This window comes from Gracilinanus agilis, chromosome 2, assembly GCF_016433145.1.
Source record: "Gracilinanus agilis isolate LMUSP501 chromosome 2, AgileGrace, whole genome shotgun sequence".
NCBI lineage: Eukaryota > Metazoa > Chordata > Mammalia > Didelphimorphia > Didelphidae > Gracilinanus > Gracilinanus agilis.
Genome location: NC_058131.1, coordinates 349,811,063 through 349,818,965, shown reverse-complemented (window position 1 = coordinate 349,818,965; position 7,903 = coordinate 349,811,063).

Genomic DNA, 7,903 nt, shown 5'->3' with positions numbered 1-7,903 from the left:
CTTCCTTCCTTCCTTCCTTCCTTCCTTCCTTCCTTCCTTCCTTCCTTCCTTCCTTCCTTCCTTCCTTCCTTCCTTCCTTCCTTCCTTCCTTCCCCCTTCCCTCTCCTCTCTCTTAAACCCTTACTTTCTGTCTTACTATCATTTCTTAAGACAAGAACTAGACAATTGGGGTTAAGTGACTTGCTCAGGGTCACACAGGTAATATCAGGGACTGAGGTCTCAGGGTCTGAAAAGACAAAGGTTTGAGACCCCTGATGTCTGATGAGGTCTTAGAGTCTGAATAAGACAAAGGTCTGGGCACCTCAGTTTCCACATTTCCCACCAACAAATAGCTGATTGAGGCAATAACCTTTTCCTTTCTTCCCAGATGGAAAAACATGTTTACTCGACTCTCCCCTTTCTTAGTTCCTGTTACCTCCTGGATACCCTCGCCTATAGTCCTTTTCTCAAGGCCCCCTCTCAAGGCTAACTTTTGGTTTGGGAATGTTGCTCACATTATTGTGGGAAAGTTCTTTCTTTGGGGTTTTTGCCTTTATAAGCTCGTGCTTTCACTCAATAAACTGCCTTCAATTGCCATCAGCATTTGAGGCCCTTCTGACCCCAAACTTTGACTTGTCTCTTTTTTTCCTCGCCCTTACCTGAGGAACTCCTGGGTCCTGTTCTTCCCCCCAGGGGGACTCTCACAAGGTAGGAAGTTTCTGAGGCCAGATTTGAACTCAGTCTTCTCAGCTCCAGACCTGATGCTCTATCCACTGTGCTGTGCTGTCCCTAAGAAACACTTTGTAAAAATCAGCTAAAGCTTCCCTATAGTGTGATGAACTTCCTTGTGAGGCACTGAGCCAAGCTCTGCTTTTGTCTAAGTCTGCAACTTGAATTATATTACTTCCCCTCTTACAGGACTCTGTTTCCTCATCTTCAAAATGAGGGGTTAAACTATTTACTGTCTAAAATTCCTTAGAACTGGCCTGTCTTGAGTGTCTTCATGGAGTTGGGTCAACAGACCAGGGTGTGTTGATAGAGCTGGACAGCTGGCTAGTTGCAGATGAAATTCTGGTAGAACAACAGGATTGGTCTGCATGATGGCAAGTAGTTCAGGCCTGGGTATGGTTGAAATAAGGCAAAGGTTTTTTAGAAAGAGATGATTAGAGGGCAAGAGGCTAGGGCAAGGGCAGAAAGCCAAGAGAATGGCCAGATGTCAATGCAATAAATGACTCCAAGGGAAGTGTATTGTTCCTAAACTATTTGAATCAAATATTTTACTTTAAGGATACCTCATTCACCTGTCTGGTTTGGTCTCCGAAGTCCAGCCCACTTAGTCTTAAAGAGGCAGGTTTGTTTTTTTCTTTGACATTTTATTGATGCAGTCACTTCCAGAACTGTATTACCACTTCTAGTTCACTCAATGAGCTTCTCCTTGTAATAAAAAAAATTAAGCAAAACCAACTCTCAGTGACCAACTCTAATGGTATGTGAAATATACTACATTCAGCGTCCTCATCCAACTTTTCCAAGAAAGGAGGAAAGTACATTTCCTGTTTCTTAGAACCAGGATTAGTCATTACAATTACATGGTTGGAGGACTAGGCTTGTTAGACCATTTCTGATTGCTTGTTGTCAAGGCAGGCTGCCCTGTAACAGTGTCTTTACTGGATTAGTATAGTCTTTCTTTGAGTAGGGTTCAAGTTCCTCCTTCCTTCTCATTTGGGGCCTCCTGAGCATCTTTGGGTCCTTTTTCTTGGAATCTTTTTCCTCAAGGACCAGATCCCCAGAGCTGAGAGGTAAGTTCTGTGGCAGAAGAGGCTCTAAGACACAACAGAGAGACCGTGGCTATTTAGGAACAAAGAGGTCAATTGGTTGAATGTGGTTGGGACTCTATTGTGAGGGCCACCTAGAATGCTTGTGGTCTAACTTTTGTGAAGACTAATCAAAAGGCAGAGCTTTAGATATGTATTGAACGTACCATATTTCTTTTCTTTCTACTAAATCTCCTCTTTTCCATCCTTACTCCAGTCATTGAGAGCAACTGAAGGGACGTACTGACTCTTCAGGGGGAAATTAATAATGCTAACTAGCTCATCGTCTCTCGGCATTTGTATAAGGGCTTTAATGAGAAAACTGCTGGGAGTGTGATTAGGCGTTGAACTTGGTACAGTAGCTTGTCCTCTGGGGGAACGAGTGCAGGGTAATTCTTGGAGGAAATAATTATCGTGGCCTCCCTGAGAGGTAGGGGGTCAGAGGAATGGCAGAGACCAACCCCTGGTATTTCACCTCATAGTGATTCATCTCTTATGAAGCTCAGGGGTGAACCTTTTAGCTTGGCTCATGGTTTAGCCTCTTGACTTCATAGATCTGTGGCTTCTAATTGATGAGAGTCCTGGTATGACAGACATCAAAGAGAGCTTAGAACACAGCTTGTCTAACTTCCTCACTTTATGCAAATAAAGACATAAACTAAGACTTAGAGAAGGGGGAGGTGTTGCCTGAGGTTAGAATTACATGGCAAGTCAGGAGCAGAGAATAGATCAGAACCTGGGTCTCCTAATTCATGGTCTGAGGTTCTTGGTACCATATCATAACTTGGGAAATTGGGAACCACTCAGATGGGTATTTATCTGACTCCTAAACAAGGGAGGACTCTTTCCACTGCCTCGTGCCATCTCATGCTGTTCTTTGACCATCACCTTGAGTCCACATGAAGCTTCTTGAAATTTCTTCACACTCAGCCTCTGATGACACTGAAGGTCTGGGCATAACTCAGCCTCAGTGATTTGGTGATTTTGCACCCACCCAGGGTCCCCCAAACACCCAAAATATATTTTCTTCCTGCTGATTAATTTTCAGATGGTGAGTGGATTACCAGGCCGTGAGAGGACCATGGGTATGAGGACAGCTGAATTCTACAAGGCCAGAAAGGGAGAACTGAGTGAATATTGTTTCTATACAGTGAACCCCAGGATGACCAAGCCCCACTCTTTTAAAATCTTGGTCCTCTCCATCTTTGACCTATAGGGTTCTTGATTCCTACATCAATTGACATTTCTCTAGCATCTCTTATGTGCCAGGCACTGTGCTAAGCACATCAAATAGGACTTGGCTTTCCTAGTTAGAAAGGGACCACATAGTAGCTGGAGAGAGCAGAGGCAGAGGGTTGACAGGATCTATCTCTCTTCCATGATTAGAAATCCAAAGTTGCATAGTTTAATACTAGGTTATTAACGGAAATGACAAGGATTAAATCATTCTAAAAGCCCAGATGACAATAGCACGAGAGTAAATAGCCTCCAAATTTGAGCAGACATGTGGAGAACACTATTCCCAGCATGAAGAGGGCCCCGGCACAGAAACAAGCCTGATCAATTTTTATCGGAGATGGAGTATGATGAATGTAGCACTCAGATCCCAGGCCAGCACGGTACTCCATATGACTGGGGAGCTGTGCTGTGGTGAAATGAGTGGAAATCAAAGCCCCAAACAGGAAATATTAAAATGTTTGTTTCTACCATAAATCAATACAGAGTGATGGGGGTGATTATCTGGAAGTGCATTGGATAGCACAATGATAATGAGGCCAGTGAGAAGACCCATTAGTTATCTACTCTACCTGGCTAGCAAGGAGGTGGTAAACATTTAATTGAAAAAAAATGTCCTGACAGAAGACTTTCTAATAAATTTGTTTGTGCCCATATAGCCCGAGGAAAAAGGAAAAAAGAATACAGTCAGCAATCCAAAGCCGTTCTGGGTTTGGCTAGACCCCTGCTGCCTCTCAAGTTCATGATTGGGCAGTTGGCATTAAGTGCCCTAGTAAAGTCTAGGATAGAATTCAGCACTTGTTCTGAGTCTTGGGAGGCATGGAAGCCAATAAGGAAGAAGGATATAAAGCAATAAGGGGTATTTTTTCTGACGAAGGGAGTGATAACAGTTTATATATATGTATATACATACATATATATATATATATATTTATACACATTTATTTATTTATCTATCTATCTACCTATCTATTTATTTATTTGTTTGTTCATTTATTTATTTATGCTTATATTAAAGATATTTCTCACTCCCTAAAATAAAAACAAAGTAAACTACAATGATTACTAGTTCTTGCTTGAATTGTCTAAGGTATCACAGTATTGATTATACTTATACAAACATAAATACAAATATTATACAATATACAAATAATATATTACACAAAACATATTTATGAATACTGTGATAAGCAGTCTGGCATTATGGATAGAGAACTGACCTTGGGGCCATGAAGACCTGGGTTCAAACTTTGCCTCTGACACTTCCTGGCTGTATGACCCAGAGCAAGTGCTCTGGACAAGTATGTGAGTCTATAGATTGTAGAGAAGTAGCCAGCCTGCACTGGTAGAGAGAGTCCCCTTCTCTGGGAGTTCCTCTATCAATGAACTGACTGGTGTAGCCCTTATTCCCTATTTTACACTTTACAGAGTCTTATTTGCTTATGCATTATCTTATCTAATCTTCAAAACAGCCCTGAGAGGCAGCTGGTCCTAGTGAATAGAGGGAGATTTCCTTGCAGTCAGGAAGAACTAGACTCAAATCCTTTCTCCCACATTTGATGACTTTGTGCCCTGGGAAAATCACTTCCATTCTCTATGTTCTAATCACCCTTTCTACTACAAGTCAGAAAGCAGTCTAATTCCCAGTTAATAGAGGCCTGCCCTCACCAGCAGTTTCATAGACAAATGAAATCACAGGCACAGTACCAAAAGAATAAAAACAAAAAAGGAATAAGAGCCTCAAATAAGAAGCCTTAAGAAAGAAAAGGTGATGCAAGTATTATTATCCTCATTTTAACATATGAGGAAACTGAGACCCAAAGAGTTGAAGTCATTTGTCCAAGACCAAACAAGTAGAGGCAGCTAGGCTACATAGTGAATAGAGTGCCAGGCCTGAAGTCTGGAGAGTCTGGGTTCAAATCTGGTCTCGGACACTTCCCAACTGTGTGACCCTGGTTTGCTTAGCCCTGTGTTGGCCAACTTATGGCACGAGTGCCAAAAGAGACTGCTCCCCTCCCCCTCTCCACAGGCACCTAAGGACATTTCCCATATGACCCGCAGCCTCTCGACCCAGTCTGGGGTGAGGGGGCAGCTCACCTGCGGGGTGAGGGGGCAGTTTGGGGACTCGGTCTCTAAAAGGTTCGTCATTTCTGGCCTAGCCCTTGCCCTTTTGTCTTAGCATTTTTATTAAGACAGAAGATAAAGGTTTAAGGAGGGGGAAAAAAACCACCAAACAGGTAGTGAGCTGAAAGCCAAAGAAGCCATAAAGTTTGAATTTGGGTTCTCCGCCTCCAGCCCCGTGGCTCCTGGTCCCGGGCTGTCGTGCTGGTCCACAGTCAGTAAGCGATGCAGCTGCCCTTTCCAGCTCCCACATTCATTGCTCCTTAGCATGAAGGAATCTCTTTGAGTTTTGCTCAGAAGAGGTGAATGATTCTGGAAAAATCGAGTGCAGAGGTTGCTTGGGTTTCTTTTGCAAAATACTTAAACCTGAAGAGAGTGCAGAGCTCAGCCTACTCATGCAACAAGTTCCTGCCGAGAAGCCAGCTCGGATGCTCAGCACGCGTGCCGCTTAGCAGAGCTCAGCCCTGCCTCCGGGAGTGTGAGTTCTGCAGAGCCGAAGCGTTCCCACTGGGGCACTTGCCTACTTCTCCAAGCCCATAAATTTCTCCAGGTTCATAAAATTCTTGAGACTCAAAAGAAAGTCAAAAAGTCATCCGCATCCGGCTTTCTGAGGCACTCTGTTGCCTAGTCTTCTAGCCATTGTGAATGGCACAAGGGGGGAAACACACCTTGTTCCGGCCTTGGAGGAACCCACAGTCTAGCCCAGGGGTTGGCAACGTATGGCTCTCGAGCCATATCTGGCTCTTTTGAGGGCCAGATGTGGCTCTTTCTGCAGGAGCCATAAAGTCCATTTTTTTTTCAGGCACTGTTACAGGAGCGGCACTGTGAGCACTGAACGGCTCTCACGAAATTACATTTTAAAAAATGTGGCGTTTATGGCTCTCACGGCCAAAAAGGTTGCTGACCCCTGGTTTAGACTCTAGCTGGAGTGATACAGAGGACCCAGGGAGAGCCATGTTCCATTCCTGACCCCGATACTTCAGGAGCTACAGGCTTCAGTTTCCTCACCTATAAAATCATGGGGTTGGAGTGGACAGTCTCCAGAGTTTCTTCTAACTTGAGATTTGAGTTCCTTTGTCCAAATGAAGGGCACACAAAACACCCAAGCAGCATACTTCCCAGAGCAAATTATGATTAAGAATAATTTTAGCATGCAGTTTGACAGTTTTATAGTCACCTAGAGTCAATCAGAGAAGACTGCTAGTCAGCCGATTTTGATCTGCATTTTGGGTTTTTTAAAAATTTAGATTGATGATTTAAAAATATATATATAACCTCTGTTTCCAAATTTTCCCTTCTCTTGTCTCCACACCAGAAAGCTGTGTCCTGTACCAAAGAATAGAAAAGAGTGGTAGTTGGGGCAGCACAGTGGAGAGAATGCCAGGCCTGGAAATGGAAGGTCCTGAGTTCAAATGTGACATCAGATACTTACTAGCTGTGTGACCCCAGTTGCTCTTCTGCCTTAGAATTGATTTCAATTCACAGATAGGTAGGGGTTGTTTTTTTAAAAAAATATTTTCCCAATTATATGTAATAACAATTTTAATGTGTTTTTTCAGAAATTATAGATCCAAACTGTCTCCCTTACCCTTCCTTTCACTTGTCTCTCCCAGAGATGGCAAGCTTTTTGATCTGGGTTATACATGTGTGATCATGTAAAACATATTTCCATATTGGTCACTGTTGTGAGAGAATTCTCATATAGAACCAAAACCTCAAAGTAAAAACCCAAATAAAGTAAAGTGAAAAATAATATGCTTTGATCTATTCTTTGTCATAAGTCAGAAGGTAAGTTTTTTTTTTAACTCTTATCTTCCATCTTAGAATCAATACTGTTGGGGGCAGCTGGGTTGCTCAGTGGATGGAGAGCCAAGTCTAGAGATAAGAGGTCCTGGGTTCAAATCTGGCCTCAAACACTTCCTAGCTGTGTGACCCTGGGCAAGTCACTTAACCCCCATTGCCTAGCCCTTACCGCTCTTCTGCCTTAGAACCAATACACTATTGATTCCAAGATGGAAGGTAAGGGTTTAAAAAAAAAAAGAATCAATACTATTTATTGGTATTTATTGGTTCTAAGGCAGAAGAGGGGTAAGGGCTAGGCAGTAAAGGTTAAGTGACTTGTCCAGGGTCACACAGATAGGTGTAAGAGTTTTTAAAAAGGAAAAAAAGAGTGGCAACTAGGTAGCACTGTGCATGGAAGGCCAGGTCTAGAGTCCAAAAGACCTGGGTTTACCATATTTTGGGACAAAAATCCACTATTTGACAAAAACTGCTGGGAAAATTGGAAAACCATATAGGAGAGATTGGGCCTAGATCAGCATCTCACACCCTATACCAAGATAAACTCAGAATGGGTGAATGACTTGAATATAAAGAAAGAAACTATAGGTAAATTGGGTGAGCACGGAATAGTATACTTGTCAGATCTATGGGAAGGGAAATATTTCAAAACCAAGCAAGAGTTAGAAAATAAATGTAAAATGTAAAATAAATAATTTTGACTACATTAAACTAAAAAGTTTTTGTACAGACAAAACCAATGCTACCAAAATTAGAAGGGAAGCAACAAATTGGAGAAAAATTCTTTATAACAAAAAACTCAGTTAAAGGTCTAATTGCTCAAATATACAACAAGCTAAATCATTTGTACAAATAATCAAGCCATCTCCCAAAAGACCTGGGTTTAAATCTGACCTCAGATACTTCCAACTGTATAACCCTGGGCAAGCCACTTGATCCTGATTGCCTTGCCC